The sequence below is a fragment of the Octopus sinensis genome, linkage group LG17 (genome assembly GCF_006345805.1).
Source record: "Octopus sinensis linkage group LG17, ASM634580v1, whole genome shotgun sequence".
Classification (NCBI taxonomy): domain Eukaryota; kingdom Metazoa; phylum Mollusca; class Cephalopoda; order Octopoda; family Octopodidae; genus Octopus; species Octopus sinensis.
In genome coordinates this window covers 35,691,115-35,708,280 of record NC_043013.1, presented here as the reverse complement: position 1 = coordinate 35,708,280, position 17,166 = coordinate 35,691,115, and the positions used below count along the sequence as shown (strand labels likewise).

The window sequence follows — 17,166 nt, the reverse complement described above, 5'->3', positions numbered from 1 at the left end:
ATTTTTCAGTGCTCCGCTGGGCACAAGAAATCGGAACATCACAGTACGACTTGTGTAAATAAATATATATGCATGTATATGAATGATTATGTATGATTGTGAGCATATACACATACATCATATATATATATATATGTACGTTTATACATATGTACATACAATACATACATATATACAATATATATGTACACACACACATATATATGCATATGTATATATATATATATAAATGTTTATATGTGTTATATCTATCTATCTATCTATCTATCTATCTATCTATCTATCTATCTATCTATCTATCTATCTATCTATCTATCTATATATATATATATATATATATATACATATATGTATTTTTATATAATTCTATTACATTATTTTAAAAAGATATATGTGTGTATGTGTGCATGTGTGTGTATGTGTATACATGTGTGTGTGTGTGCATGTGTGTGTGTGTGTGTATACATGTGTGTGTGTGTGTGAGGGGTTTGAATGGACATGTTCAGCCTACATTATCAAAGAGCCCCAATGTGGTGATTCAGTGCCATTGACTCTTTGTTAACCAGCTTACCCAAGCTGAAGGAACCTTTTACCTATGTATGAATTCGAAAATAAAATTTAAAAGAAAAAAAACAATAAGAAAATAATAATAATAATAATAATAATAATAATAATAAATGAAACAAACCAAAACAATATGAACAAACATGCATACACACACATACACTTATATGCACATCGACACAATCACAGATAAATAGACACATAAACATACAAATAGACAGACAGCCAGACAAATACATACATATACACACACACACATATATATATATATATATATATATATATATATATATATATATCCTCAATCCCAGCCTACAATCAGACTCTCAGAAAACAGTCATACATACACACATAGGAAATGATTGTTATTTGGCTCATCTCTTGATCTCATAGTCTTCTTTATGGCAGCAAGTGTTATGTGATTCTTCAGCATCCTCCAAGACCACCACCACCACCACCACCACCACAACCACCACCTCCATCATCACCAGCATGATCATCGCATCAACCGACTTCGTCACTGTTTTAAGTCACGAGCACACACAAACACACACACACACACACATACACACGCACATGCACACACACACACGTACGCACACACACATACACACACGTACACACATATACACCCACACACTTTTATATATGAAATTTACACACAATTGTACATGTGTGTAAGCATGCACAGAAAAGCTATAAAAAATACTTCAGCTTCATTGGTCAGAGAATCTATTTTATACATACATATACATACACATATATATACACACATTTATATATACACATGCACACTTGCATATATGAATGCTGCACAAACACTCATATACATACATACAATTTACAGTATTTGCATACATATATGTAAATTATATATGCATGCACACACACACACACACATATATGTATTCAGACAGAGAGAAAGTGAGAGAGGGATACACACGCACACACACACACAAACACACACACACAACATTATAGTGGGGTAGGATGTGCTCTACATCTCAGAGTGTGCTTCTCCTCCAGATTTATGTATTTTTACAGATGATATATATATATGTAAATATTCACATGCAAAAACACACATATTTATATACAAATATATGCATTTATACATAGGTACATATTAATATACACATACACATACATATTTACATAGACATATAGGGTGTTCAAGATAAATTTGATGATTTTTATCCTTTTTTTTGTGGGGGGAACAGCTTAATGTATTAGTGAACAGTCAAAGGCCTTAGAGAGTGTGAAGATTAAAGTTGTAGGTGAGAAAAAGGTAGCGCTGAGATGAAGGACTGGAAGCCAACTGAATAGGCTTGAATATACATACATATATGCATATTTAGGAACATTGGGCATTGAAAATGGAAGGAATAGATGTGTACATATATTCTTTTATTCTTTTATTCTTCTACTTGTTTCAGTCATTTGACTGTGGTCATGCTGGAACACTGCTTCGAAGGGTTTTAGTCGAATGAATCGACCTTACCCGCCCTCAGGACTTATTTTTTTAAAAACTAGTGCTTATTTTGTCCGCCTCTTTTGGTGAACCACTAAGTTACAAGGACGTAAACGCATTAGCACCAGTTATGAAGTGAGAAAGATTGGAGGACAAACACAGACACAAAGACACACACAGATATATACATATATATATACATATATATATCGTAAATCCTCAAGTATAGTCCGCCCTTGAGTATAATACGCAGGGGATTTTTAGGGGGCTGTACCTCTGAAAAACCTAAACCTTTTGTATAATACGCACCCATTCCCTAACTTGAGTCAAGGAGGTCTATATAACATCCTTGGTTTGTAAAACTGGAAATGTTTGATTGAGGAACTGTCGAACAGGCCTTCTCCAATGTAGTGGTGCACCATCTTGCTGGAAAATGAAGGTTGGCTGTAAATCAATTAGTTGTGGTGCCAAATATTCAGCCAGGAGATCGAGGTAAACATCTGCAGTAATTGTTGCCTCGTTGAAGAAAAATGGACCAATTATTCGATTGCACATGATTCCATACCACCCATGCACGAATTGAAGGATACGATGGTGGATCTTTTCCATACTTAGTTCTGTAGTTTCATTGAGCCTGAACATCCGATTTTGTCTTAGTAAACCAGGACACACATTGTGCTTTTTCATGAGGAGTAGCCATTTTACAGGAGTTCAGTGGATCGGTTCTCGTCCATCAACATAGTATCTGAAACACAAAAATTTAATATCAATAAAAACTTTAATAAACAATTATTAAAATAAAATAAATCTGGTTAAAATATCTCATCAACTGTCTTTGTAATAATTTTTTTAAATTGTGAAGAGATTTTATGGACACCCTGTATATCTACATTTTTAATGAAGATATCTTAGAATTTGTAGGATTAATTTGGATCCATTAATAATAATAATAAAAAGAAGAAAATAGCCTGAGGATGCTCTGGTGGATTTATGTATTATGTATAGCCTGGTAAAACAAACCATCACTGCTGAAACGTGTAGCATTGATTAATATTATCTTCCTTCTTCACAGACTAACAACAGGTAAGGTATATATATTTTTAAAAAATATATTGAAATAATTTATAATTAATTTTAATGTACTTTATTCTTATTGTATGTTATAGTAGGCTTTAAAAAGATTGTATTATTAGATTAATGTTTTGGATATAATTTTCTATGTGTACTCCAGTAAATAAGGTTGTCCTGAAATTGAAGTTGTGATCCTATTGGTAAAATCCCAAATTTGTAATAATAATACATATATATGTATACATACACACACACACACATATATATATGTGGTGGGCTTCTTTTAGTTTCCAGCTACCAAATCCACTCACAAGGCTTTGGTTAGCCTGATGCTGTAGAAGAAGACGCTTGCCCAAGGTACTGCACAGTGGGACAGAACCTGGAACCATGTGGTTTGAAATCAAACTTCTTACCACACAGCAACGAGTGCAGATATTGCACATATATATCTGTTAATGTATGTATGTATGTATGTATGTATGTATGTATGTATGTATGTATGTATGTATGTATGTATGTATGTATGTATGTATGTATGTATGTGTGTATATGTGTGTATGGGTGTGTGTGTGTGTATATATATATATATATATATATATCATCATCATCATCATCATCATTTAGCGTCCGTTTTCCATGCTAGCATGGGTTGGACGGTTCAACTGGGGTCTGGGGAGCCCGAAGGCTGCACCAGGCCAGTCAGATCTGGCAGTGTTTCTACAGCTGGATGCCCTTCCTAACGCCAACCACTCCGAGAGTGTAGTGGGTGATTTTATGTGCCACCGACACAGGTGCCAGACGAGGCTGGCGAACGGCCACGCTCGGATGGTGTTTTTATGTGCCACCGACACAGGTGCCAGACGAGGCTGGCAGACGGCCACGCTCGGATGGTGTTTTTATGTGCCACCGACACAGGTGCCAGATGAGGCTGGCAGGTGCCAGACGAGGCTGGCAGACGGCCACGCTCGGATGGTGTTTTTATGTGCCACCGACACAGGTGCCAGATGAGGCTGGCGGACGGCCACGATCGGATGGTGTTTGTTACGTCCCCAAAGCACGGAGGCCAGTCTATGCGGTACTGGCTACGGCCACGTTCGGATGATTTTCTTGTGTGCCACCGGCACTGGTACCACAAAGATACAAATTCCATTTATGCTCATCTATTTTGATTTGTTTTGATTTGATTTGATTTTCACTTGCCTCAACAGGTCTTCACAAGTGTCACTTGCCTCAACAGGTCTTCACAAGTGTCACAAGAAGGAAGGTATGCACAGGTGGACTGTCTACGTCGCCGGGTCTTCGGATGGTGTCTTTATGTGCCACCGACACAGGTGCCAGATGTGGCTGGCGAACGGCCACGATCGGATGGTTTTCTTGTGTGCCACCGGTACTGGAACCACAAAGATACAAATTCCATTGATGTTCATCTATTTTGATTTGGTTTGATTTTTCACTTGCCTCAACAGGTCTTCACAAGTGTCACGCGTGTCACACACTTGCCTCAACAGGTCTCCACAAGTGTCACACACTTGCCTCTGCCTCAACAGGTCTTCACAAGTGTCACACACTTGCCTCTGCCTCAACAGGTCTTCACAAGTGTCATAAGAGGGAAGGTATGCACAGGTGGACTGACTACGTCGCCGGGTCTTTGGATGGTGTTTTTATGTGCCACCGACACAGGTGCCAGGTGAGGCTGGCGAACGGCCACGATCAGATGGTGTTTGTTGTGCCCACAGCACGGAGGCCAGTCGATGCGGTACCAGCTACGGCCACTTCGGATGGTTTTCTTGTGTGCCACCGGTACTGGAACCACAAAGATACAAATTCCATTGATATTCATCTATTTTGATTTGGTTTGATTTTCACTTGCCTCAACAGGTCTTCACAAGTGTCACACACTTGCCTCAACAGGTCTTCACAAGTGTCATAAGAGGGAAGGTATGCACAGGTGGACTGACTACGTCGCCGGGTCTTCGGATGGTGTCTTTATGTGCCACCGGCACAGGTGCCAGATGAGGCTGGCGAACGGCCACGATCGGATGGTGTTTGTTGTGCCCACAGCACGGAGGCCAGTCGATGCGGTACTGGTTACGGCCACGTTTGGGTGGTTTTCTTGTGTGCCACCGGCACTGGTACCACAAAGAATACAATTCCACTGATGTTCATCTATTTTGATTTGTTTTGATTTGATTTGATTTTCACTTGCCTCAACAGGTCTTCATAAGTGTCACAAGAAGGAAGGTATGCACAGGACTGACTACGTCCCAGGTCGGGGCCACGGGTTATGGCCTGACTAGTCTTGCCGGGTCTTCTCATGCACAGCATACTTCCATAGGTCTCGGTCTCTAGACATTTCCTTAGTGAGACCTAAAGTTCGAAGGTCGTGCTTCACCACCTCGTCCCAGGTTTCCTGGGTCTACCTCTTCCACAGGTTCCCTCCACTGCTAGGGTGTAGCACTTTTGCACACAACTATCTTCAGCCTTTCTTGTCACATGACCATACCAGCGCAGCCGTCTCTCTTGCACGCCACAACTGACGCTTCTTAGGTTCAGCTTTTCTCTCAAGGAACTTACACTCTGACGAATATGAACACTGACATTACACATCCATCGGAGCATACTGGCTTCATTTCTTGCGAGCTTACGCATATCCTCAGCAGTCACGGCCCATGTTTCACTACCATGTAGCATGGCTGTACGTACACATGCATCATACAGTCTGCCTTTTACTCTGAGCGAGAGGCCTTTTGTCACCAGCAGGGGTAAGAGCTCTCTAAACTTTGCCCAGGCTATTCTTACTCTAGCAGTTACACTTTCAGCACACCCACCCCCGCTACTGACTTGGTCTCCTAGGTAGCGGAAGCTATCAACTACTTCTAGTTTGTCTCCCTGGAACGTGGCAGAAGTTGGTCTCTGCATATTTCCAGTGTTTATTGCTCCTGAGCATTTGCCACAGACAAAAACTATTTTCCTAGTTAGCCTTCCTTTGACATTGCTGCACCTCTTATGTGTCCATAGCTTACACTTGGTGCATCTTATAGAGTTTCTACCTACACCTTTTTACAGATCGAGCAGGGCCATCTACCTGAAGGCGTTTGTGATTGATCTACCTTCCTACTTATTAGAACTTTGGTTTTGGCTAGGTTGATTCTAAGGCCCTTCGATTCTAATCCTTGTTTCCACACCTGGAACTTCTCCTCCAGTTCTGATAGTGACTCAGCAATTAGAGCAAGGTCATCAGCATAGAGGAGCTCCCAGGGGCAACCTGTCTTGAATTCCTCCGTTATTGCCTGGAGGACTATGATAAATAGGAGGGGACTGAGGACTGAACCTTGGTGGACCCCAACCTCTACCCGGAATTCTTCACTGTACTCGTTGCCCACCCTCACCTTACTAATAGCGTCTCTGTACATGGCTTGCACAGCTCTCACCAACCATTCTTCTATCCCTAGTTCCTCATTGACCACCAGATAAGGGACCGGGGGACCCTGTCAAAGGCTTTCTCCAAGTCAACAAAAGCCAGGTACAAGGGCTTATCTTTGGCTAGGTATTTCTCCTGCAGCTGTCTTACCAGGAATATAGCATCAGTAGTACTTTTCCCTGGCACGAACCCAAACTGCATATCATCTAAGGTAACTCTCTCTCTAATTAGTTCGGCTACAACCCTCTCCGTAACCTTCATTACCTGATCCAGCAGCTTGATGCCCCTGTAGTTATTTGTCTCTAGGGCGTCGCCTTTACCTTTGTAGCAGTTGACTATTATGCTGCTACACCAGTCATTGGGTATGACCCCCTCGTGTATCACCTGGTTAACTATACGGGTGACTAAGCTATAGCCGACACCACCAGATATTTTGAGCATCTCTGCAGTAATTCCTGATGGGCCTGGGGCTTTCCTGTTTTCATGCTTCTAATTGCCTTATCTACTAAGGAACTGTTAACTCGGATTGCTGGTCCCTCTGTTGGGTCGACATTCGGCAGACTCTCTTTATCCCATTCATTTTCTTCATTCAGCAACCTATCATAGTGGCGTCTCCAAGTCTCTCTCTTTGCACCCTCATTAAGTGCAAGTGAACCGTCCTCCTTGCGAACACATTTCTCTCCTACCACGTCACGATTCTCTCTCACACACTGTCTTGCAACACGAAATACCTCAAGTCTTTCATCCTCACGACGCAGGACATTGGCAATTATATATATATATATATATATATATATATATATATATATAGGGAGAGTTTATGAAAAAAACAAAAGACAAAGACAGGTGGTGTACAAAACAAACAGATGTACTAGTATAACACTCAGGAATAGAAAAAGTCTTTTACGTTTCGAGCCTATGCTCTTCTACAGAGAGGGACACAGAAAAAACAAGGAGAGCAAAAAAAATGTGTGTAGTGGCTAACGATCTATGCATATATATGATGGATTTCCTTGTCATGAACCACAAATAAGGGTTCAGTAAAATAAAGTATTAATCATATTCTATAGACAGGAATGTATCTCTTTTGCCTTGCAAACCTTTCGGCAAATGGAACAACGTGAGGATTCAGTTTGCTTGAGTGCTTGTAGATCATTTGCTATGTGTTTCCTTGAGTGGACAGTTAGGCAAGAGCAATGTAAAATAAATGCAAAGTAAATCAAAAGAAAATAAATATATTAATTAATACAGACTTACCTTGCATTCAATATTTCGGGGTTATGACCCCATTTTCAAGAAATTAACAAATGTTGCCAATGTGCATGTGCATGAATGGAAAAGTGTTGCTTTAGGCGGCGAGCTGGCAGAAATGTTAGCACACTGGGCGAAATGCGTAGCCATATTTCGTCTGGCATTACGTTCTGAGTTCAAATTCCGTCGAGGTCGACTTTACCTTTCATCCTTTCAGGGTCAATAAATTAAGTACCAGTTACGCACTGGGGTCGATATAACCAACTTAATCCATTTGTCTGTCCTTGTTTTTTCCCCTCTATGTTTAGCCCCTTGTGGGTAGTAAAGAAATAGCTATAGCAACTAGCTAGCTTCCTGTAACTCTCTTCAGTTGTTGATATTCGGTTTCCTTTGGTGTATGAGAATGACCTCAGTGATTCTAAGGTTGCTCCTGTTCTGCTGTGTTGCCCTGATGTGGATTGTGAATTCTTGGAGCTGGCATTTCTGTAGATGTTTCTTCAAGGAAGTGTCTGCCTGCATGTGATCCTTAATGTGTATATGCAGTTTTCTTGTTGTGCTTCCTATGTAGGATGCACCACATTTGTCACAGATGATCTCGTATATAACATAGAATCTCTGAGGCCATCCTCAATCACCAAAGGAAACCAAATATCAACAGGAAGCTAGAAGGTTGCTGTAACAACACCTTTCCATGCATGTTCACTACATACACTCACACACAAACACATCAGCAACATACGTTAATTTCTTGAAAATGGTGTCAAAACCCCAAAATACTGAATGCAAGGTAAGTCTACATTAATTCATATATTTGTTTTCTTGCGATTTGCTTTGCATTTATTTTGCATTGTTCTGGCCTTACCCACGATCCTTTATACAATATATTCTACACAATGCTTCAAAGTAATTATTCCAATTTATGTGTATGTGTATATATATATATATATATATATATATAAAACGGTGGCACGTAAAAAGCACCATCCAACCGTGGACGTTTGCCAGCCCCATCTGACACCTGTGTGGTTGGCACGTAAAAAGCACCCACTACACTCACAGAGTGGTTGGCATTAGGAAGGGCATCCAGCTGTAGAAACATTGCCAGACCAGACTGGGCCTGGTGCAGCCTTCTGGCTTCCTAGACCCCAGTTGAACCGTCCAACCCATGCTAGCATGAAAAGTGGACGCTAAATGATGATGATGATAATGATAAAACATATATATACCAGCTGAGTAGTCCAGTGTTGCTAGGCTATTTTCACTATATGTCTATATTTCAATTGTTTTATTTCATATCAGACCATGTCGTCCCTGGTGGATAGGCCCCTTGATCAAGATGAATTCCTGCAATATTTAGGACAATTTATAAGGCTTTTGTTTTTCATTTTCGTGCATAGATGTGAAGACGCTCCCTACTTCCTACTCTTGAGTACCTGACATAAAACTGACCATAGGTAAAGCTGGGATCTTCAAGGTGTAAATTGGCAACTAAATGTGTTTGCCCTAGTGGTTTGTTGATGGTCATGACAAAACTAAGACTCACAGGAAATTGAAGTTGTTTGAATTGAAACAGGACTTCATCTCCAGAGTCAATGTGACGGAGGTTGCGTGCTTATCAAGTAATCAATGCATCCTATGCTTAGGTGTTTCCTGAGATCATGTAAGGCAGGCTGTGTTTGCATGTCATCAAGTCAAGTCTGTTCTTTCACTGTTTTGGTGTCATCTGCGCTTGCTGCTGATAATTTGTGAAGGTTTTACAACTCTGTCACCCTAATGAAAATTTCTTACACACATGCATACACGGACATTGACATGCACACACACACACCTCTAGCATGAGAGATATGCATATACAGAGAAAGGGTGAGAGAGTGTAGCAAATATATATATATATATATATACAAATATATATATATATATATATATATATACAGAAATTTTGTAATTATAAGCATAATTATAAGTCGGGAGTATTGCTGTCTGGGAGATATGGTAGTGGAATAGTATTTAACTGCTATTTCTAAATTTCTGTATGTGGTGAAGCAATTTTTTTTTTGTTCACCCTTTTCAAGCCTAGCCAGGCTCATGGGCCCGGTTTCCCGGTTTCTTTGGCATATGTGTTCCCCCCAGCTGGATGGGATGCCAGTCCATTGCAGCATTACTCAAGAAACAGGAAGAGAGAGTGAGAGAAAGATGTGGCAAAAGAGTACAACAAGGGTCGCCACCACCCCCTGCCAGAGCCTCGTGGAGCTTTTAGGTGGTTTCGCTCAATAAACACACACAACGCCCAGTCTGGGAATTGAAACTGCGATCCTCCGACCACGAGTTCACTGCCCTAACCACTGGGCCATTGCTGAACCCTAATTATAATTATGCTTATAGTTATAAGATTTTTGTATAAGTTTATCGATAATGGTTCATTAACATACCAAACTACTTGGTAAAATTATTAATTATTAATTGATTAGTTAATTTTACTCTTTCTTATTATTGATAATATATATATACATAGAGGAGGGGAAGTTTATAATGATAAAACTAAAAGACAGAGGGAGAGATAGATAGATAGATAGATAGATAGATAGATAGATAGATAGATAGATAGATAGATAGCCAGATAGAGAGAAGTACATAGATATTCACATGACTGACTTGCATACATAAGAGAGAGAGAGAGAGTGGGAGTAGTATGTGTAAGAGATATACATATACTGAGAAAGAGTGAGAGTCTGCATACACACATACACTCTCGTTTCTCTGCTTGAGAAGCAGCTATTTAATTTTAGGTGATGCTCCAGCATGGCCATAGTCAAATGATTAAAACAAGTAAAAGAATATATATACACACATATACAAGCATACATACATACACATACATGCATGCACACACACACACACACGCATCCATAATAACAATGTTTCCACACCTTTTTTTTTTTTTGCATCCTCCTCCAAGACTTTCATCATCTACCTTGAGTCACAACTTCTCTTTTCTTTGTCCACTTTTTCCACCCATCCACCCACGCCTACTGCAATCAGATTTCTAAGAAATCTAAGTCTGTTTGAAAGCCTCAGAGAACTATATTTTTATAAACAAATGAAAACAGCAAAAAATTTCCCTGATTTATTTTGCTTAATCTTTGTAGAATTTCGCTTATTATGTTTATCATAACATGATGTTAGCAAGTATGTGTGAGGCAGTGTTTCAGTAGAAAGGTGGCAGGTGGCTGAACACTTGGGTGAGTGTTGTCTGCCGTAGACTTCACAGACCAATGTCTTCTGGGTAGAAATGATAGTGCAAAAACAAAATGCATTGAAGCTAAACATGTGTATGTGTATGTGTATATGAGTGAGTGTGTATATATGTTAAAAAAAAGTGAAGTTATTTTCTTCATTCATACTGACTCATAAGGCCAGTTTCCTGGTTTCAAAGTGTATAAATTCCACACCTGGATGGGACACCAGTCCATCAAAGGATTACCCATTCTTGCTAGCTGAGTGGACTGGAGCAATGTGAAAAGAAAGGGTTTGCTCAAATACACAATGCATCACTTGATCAAGGAATTGAAACCACAAACTTATGATCATGAGTCCAGCACCTTATCCACTAAGCCATGCACCTCCACTGTGTATACATGCATGCCTGTGTATGCGTATGTGTATGCAGCGGTGGACTGGCCAGGTTACCAGCTTGCTCAATGGCAAGTGGGCCCCTGTGCCATTAGAATCCATATATGGGGACCCATGTTAGTATCTAAGGGGGCCCATCCCCTCATGTTTGAGAATTTCTTTATTCACACCTGGAAGAATGCATTATTTCATTCAGTCTGTGTTTGTAGACAGTTGAAAATAATGCTTTTAACAAAAATAAAAAAAAAAATAAATGAAAGCATTATAGTTGCAGATAGGCCCCCTTGTAGTTGCGGGTGAGCCCCCCCCCCTTAGTCTCCTGGCAACCAATATTTTTAGACCCAGTCCACCACTGTGTGTATATATGTATATCAGTGTATCTATGTGAATATTTACATTCAGTATCTTTGCAGGAAAGCATGAGCAAAATTACCGTGACATTCAATGGTATTTCCTACTAAAAGAAAATCCTTCCATAATTCTATGACTTTTTATGTGTGTGTGGGTGTGTTTGTGTATACTCATTTACTCATTTACTTGTTTCAGTCATTTGACTGCGGCCATGCTGGAGCACCGCCTTTAGTCGAGCAACTCGACCCCGGGACTTATTCTTTGTAAGCCCAGTACTTATTCTATCGGTCTCTTTTGCCGAACCGCTAAGTGACGGGGACGTAAACACACCAGCATCGGTTGTCAAGCAATGCTAGGGGGACACACAAACACACACACACACACATATATATATACATATATACGACAAGCTTCTTTCAGTTTCCGTCTACCAAATCCACTCACAAGGCATTGGTCGGCCCGGGGCTATAGTAGAAGACACTTGCCCAAGATGCCACGCAGTGGGACTGAACCCGGAACCATGTGGTTGGTTAGCAAGCTACTTACCACACAACCACTCCTGCACCTATGTCTATGTATCTGCCAGTTTCTCTCTGAATTTGCATTTGTGTTTAAATCCTAAAAACCAGTATAGTCTATGCCAGTGCTCCTGCATGTCCTGTGTAGATGAAGTTCAACAGATAGAAATCAATAAGCTAAATATTAAGTTGAAATAAGTACACAGAACAGTATGATTACTCAGCCCCTTGAAATCGCTGCTCCAGCATGGCCATATTCTAATGACTGAAACAGGAAGAGAATAAATAAGTGTAAAAGAATATATATATATATATATATATATATATATATATGTATATATGTATATATATCATGTGTATATGAGTGTGTATAATATTAAAACACATAAAGATGATTGGAAATTTGGCATTTCAAAACAATGTTAAACAGAAAAATGTAAAAAGAAGAAGTTAATAGTTCAAAAATTTTAAATTATTATCAGGATAATTTATCTCAGACATTTTGATATGTAATGGGTCATTAAGAGTTTTGTGTTTTTGCCAGAGATACAGTAGAGCTGCCAATAATGGCATTGAAACCAGTCACTTTTGAAGGTGTATATATATATATGTATATATATATATATATATATATATATATATTATATATATATATATATTATATATATATATATATTATATATATATATATATATATAGTTATATATATATATATATATATATATACACACATGTATATATACATGCATATATATATGTATATATATGTATATGTGTGTCTGTATATATATATATATATATATATATATATATATATATATATGTACACACACATATATGTATGTATATATGAAGTGAACTACTTATGAGTCAGTTGGCTACATATATATATATATGTGTGTGTGTGTATGTGTATATATATGTATATACATATATGTATTTGTGTATGTATGCATGTATGTATATATATGTATGTACATGTATATATATATATGTCTACATATATATGTACATATACATACACACTCATATATATACCTATGTTTATATAGACACACACACACACATATATATATAAATACACACAAGTATATATGTATATGAATATATATTATATATATCATATATATGTAGATATATATATATACACACACTCACACACATAACTTGTATATATGACTATTGTGTATGAGATAATCAGTTAGCAATATAACAATATGGCTGGTTTGTCACAATTCCTATATGAATATTATTACAGTTTTTATCCCTTATTTTTATTTGTGATCAAATTATCTGTTGAGTCTTAGATTATATATATGTGTGTGTGAGAGAGAGGTTTATCTTGCTGTTGCATCCCACATTTTTCAAGGGACAACACAGATGCGGTGTCTCAGATAACCCATTGACCCTTTTGATATCACTCCACCCGAGACCACTTGCAGTTCCATAACATAAACTTCATATTTTAAAGTGATAAGAATTTTTAAAATTCTACCAAGATTTTATACTAATTATGATCTAAACACCAGGTTAACCATGACAAAATTATTTTACAAAATTCTGGTTATTTTCAAAGTTAATTGAAAAAATCGACACCGATGTAATTCAATGGAAATATGAAGTTAGAATGGTTAACATCTATTAATGTGCTTGTCCTTCATAAATTCTCTTTGACGGCACATAAAAAGCACCATCCGTTCGTGGCCGTTTGCCAGCTCTGTCTGGCACCTGTGCGGGTGGCACGTAAAAAGCACCCACTACACTCACAGAGTGGTTGGCGTTAGGAAGGGCATCCAGCCGTAGAAACACTGCCAGATTTGACTGGGCCTGATGAAGCCTTCTGGCTTCACAGACCCCAGTAGAACCGTCCAACCCATGCTAGCATGGAAAACGGACGCTAAACGACGATGATGATGATGATGAAATAATCCTTGTGGCCCAGGTTTTCCATGAGAAACCACACTAAGGATTTACTCTATAGACTAAGCTCTCCACAGACCCTTTGTAAGTCAGTTATCAGCTATAGGTACAGACGTGGCTTTGTGGTAAGAAGTTTGCAACCCAACCATGCGGTTCCGGGTTCAGTTTCACTGCATGGTATCTTGGGCAAGTGACTTCTGGTCTAGCTTCAAACCAACCAAAGCTTTGTGGGTGGATTTGGTAAATGGAAACTGAAAGAAGCTCATCATATATATTTGTGCGTGTGTGTGTATGTGTGTGTGACTTTGTGCCTGTGTTTGTCACCCGTCACTGCTTGTCATCCAGATTGGGTGTTTACCTCACAGTAACTTAGCGGTTCAGAAAAAGAGACCAATAGAATAAGAATCACGTTTGAATAAAATAAATACTTGGGTTGATTCATGCAACTAAAATGCTTGATGGTGGTGCCCCAGCATGGCCACAGTCTAATTACTAATGAAAGTAAAAGATAAAAAATAAAAGTTATCTCCTCCTATTCTTACCAATTCCAGTAAAAATTGCTCACCTTTTACTTGTTTCAGTCATTGGCCTTCGTTTGCCCTGCCCTGAAGGGTTTTGGTGAAACAAATCAATTGCAATACTTATGTTTGCTTTTAAATGTGGCAATTCATTTTATCAGTCACTTTGGTGAACTGCTAATGTTATTAGGATGTAATCAAACCAACACCAGCTGTGAAGTGCTGTAGTGGGGACAAACACAGACAACAGATTTTCAGAGAAAGAAATCAATCGACTAACTGACACATTACAAATACAGTCATTAAGTGGAACAGTAAAAATATGCAAAACTTTTCTCAAGTTTAAAATATGTTGTTGTTTTGTTTTCTACATTCCAACGATGAAGCTTTGTATCTTTGTTAGAAACCAGCATCTTCCTGAAAGAAAGAATTTAGATAATTATAAACAGAAGTGATCCATCCATCCATCCATCCATCCATCCATCCATCCATCCATCCATCCATCCATCCATCCATCCATACATTCATCCGTCCATACATGCATATATACATACATACATATGGCCAAAGAAGTAAGAACCCTCAGTATGGTAGAAGCCATAACCACTCATAATAAAAAAGAGTACTAGTAGAATGTTTCGGTGAAAACCTCAATAAAATATAAGCACAACAGACCTGATATGATGATTTGGGATAGAGAAGGGAAATTGTGTGCAGTTGTGGAAATTAGCTGGCCAGTAGATGTTAAGATAAAGCTAAAGATCGGCGATAAAGAAAATACCTACACTGATCTATAAAGGAATCTACAACTACTCTATCCAGATTACAAGTTCTGGTTTATACCTGTAATTATTGGAACCCTAGGATATGTAACACACTGCCTAAATACCAATCTTGAGAAATTGGGCTTCTCAGGACCAGAAAGGAGAAAGCTAATTCGAAGACTACAGATCGAATCCCTCACTGGAACTGTAAAAATCTGTAAAACTTTCCAGACGTTTATCATTTAGTTATATACATGAGCATGTCTAGATATGCAAGTATATGCATGAGAATACATACATACATACATACATACATACATACATACATACATACATACAGCGGATGTTAACATAATGAAGATCAGTGAAAAAGAGAACACCTATGCTGAACTATTGAGAAATCTGCAGTTAATCTATCCAGATCACAAGTTCAGGTTTATACCTGTAATTATTAGGGTCATGGGATATGTAACACACTGCCTAAATACCAATCTTGAGAAACTGGGCTTCTCAGGACCAGAAAAGAGAAAGCTAATTCAAAGACTACAGATCGAATCCCTCACTTGAACTGTAAAAATCTGTAAAACTTTCCAGAAGTTTATCATTTAGATATATACATGAGCATGTCTAGATATGCAACTATATGCATGAGAATGCATACATGAAACATACAAATCTGCATACATACATGCAAATGAAAATACCTTGTTGTTGATGTTGAAATTCCAATGAGACACCTAGTCACAAAAATGTAAAAAAAAATAGTGTAACAGGTGTAAAACAATATGTAGTAAATGAATAAGGGAAATGTGCACTGGTGAACGGGGTGCAGGGAGGTGAGAGGACTTGGAACATTCCCAATGGGAATTCTCTGAGTACTCACCTCCGCCCCCTGTTTGCCAGCATGCATATTGTTTTACACCTGTTGCATTATTTATTTCTTTTTGCTCGGGTCAAACACTGGAGTTTAACCTTTAATATTAGATTATGATAAGGTAGTGAGCAAAATGCTCAGTGACATTTCCTCTGTTTAGGGTCGAATTTGCTTTTCATACTTTCGGGGGTCGATAAAGTAAGTATTAGTTGAAGACAGGGGTCAATGCAATTGACTTAGCCACTCCCCAAAATTTGAACCAAAATTTGGATCCAATATTAAACTGGTAGAATCGCAAGTGAGTTTGCTGTGCCCATGCACATGGCTGAAACCTTGAACAAGGCTGCAAAGGAATGTCTACATTGAATGAAAATGTGCTACAAGTGAGTCAGCTAAGTGCAAGAAATAACTGCTACATCAAAGGACGTTAGGACGCTAATTTAGAAGAAATATGTGTTGGATTGGGATTTAATAAAAATAATATTGGAATGAATAAACTTTGAAGACGTATAAATTCTCCATTTTTCTGTATGATGTCTTGATTATGTACACAGACACATGCACACATACACACATACACACATATAAACAAACACAGGCACACACAGATATATATATATATATAATTTATAAACTGGCAGTATATTATATATTATATATTGTGAAACTAGATTTAAAATTGCTAAATTGAATTTTCCCCTGTAAGTTTGGAATTATATTCCCTATTATTATTATTATTATTATATTATTATTATTATTATTATTATTATTATTATTATTTTATCATTATTATATTATTATTATTATTATTAT

At 38.2% G+C, this 17,166-nt stretch overlaps 1 long non-coding RNA gene across 1 annotated transcript; it reads left to right on the top strand.

Annotated features, from left to right (window-relative positions):
* Positions 1-387: 387 nt before the first annotated feature.
* On the top strand, positions 388-11,585 carry LOC118766778. Its single transcript, XR_005002690.1, has 3 exons — positions 388-437; positions 7,370-7,373; positions 11,446-11,585. It is a non-coding gene; the product is annotated as an uncharacterized LOC118766778 (long non-coding RNA).
* Positions 11,586-17,166: the final 5,581 nt, after the last annotated feature.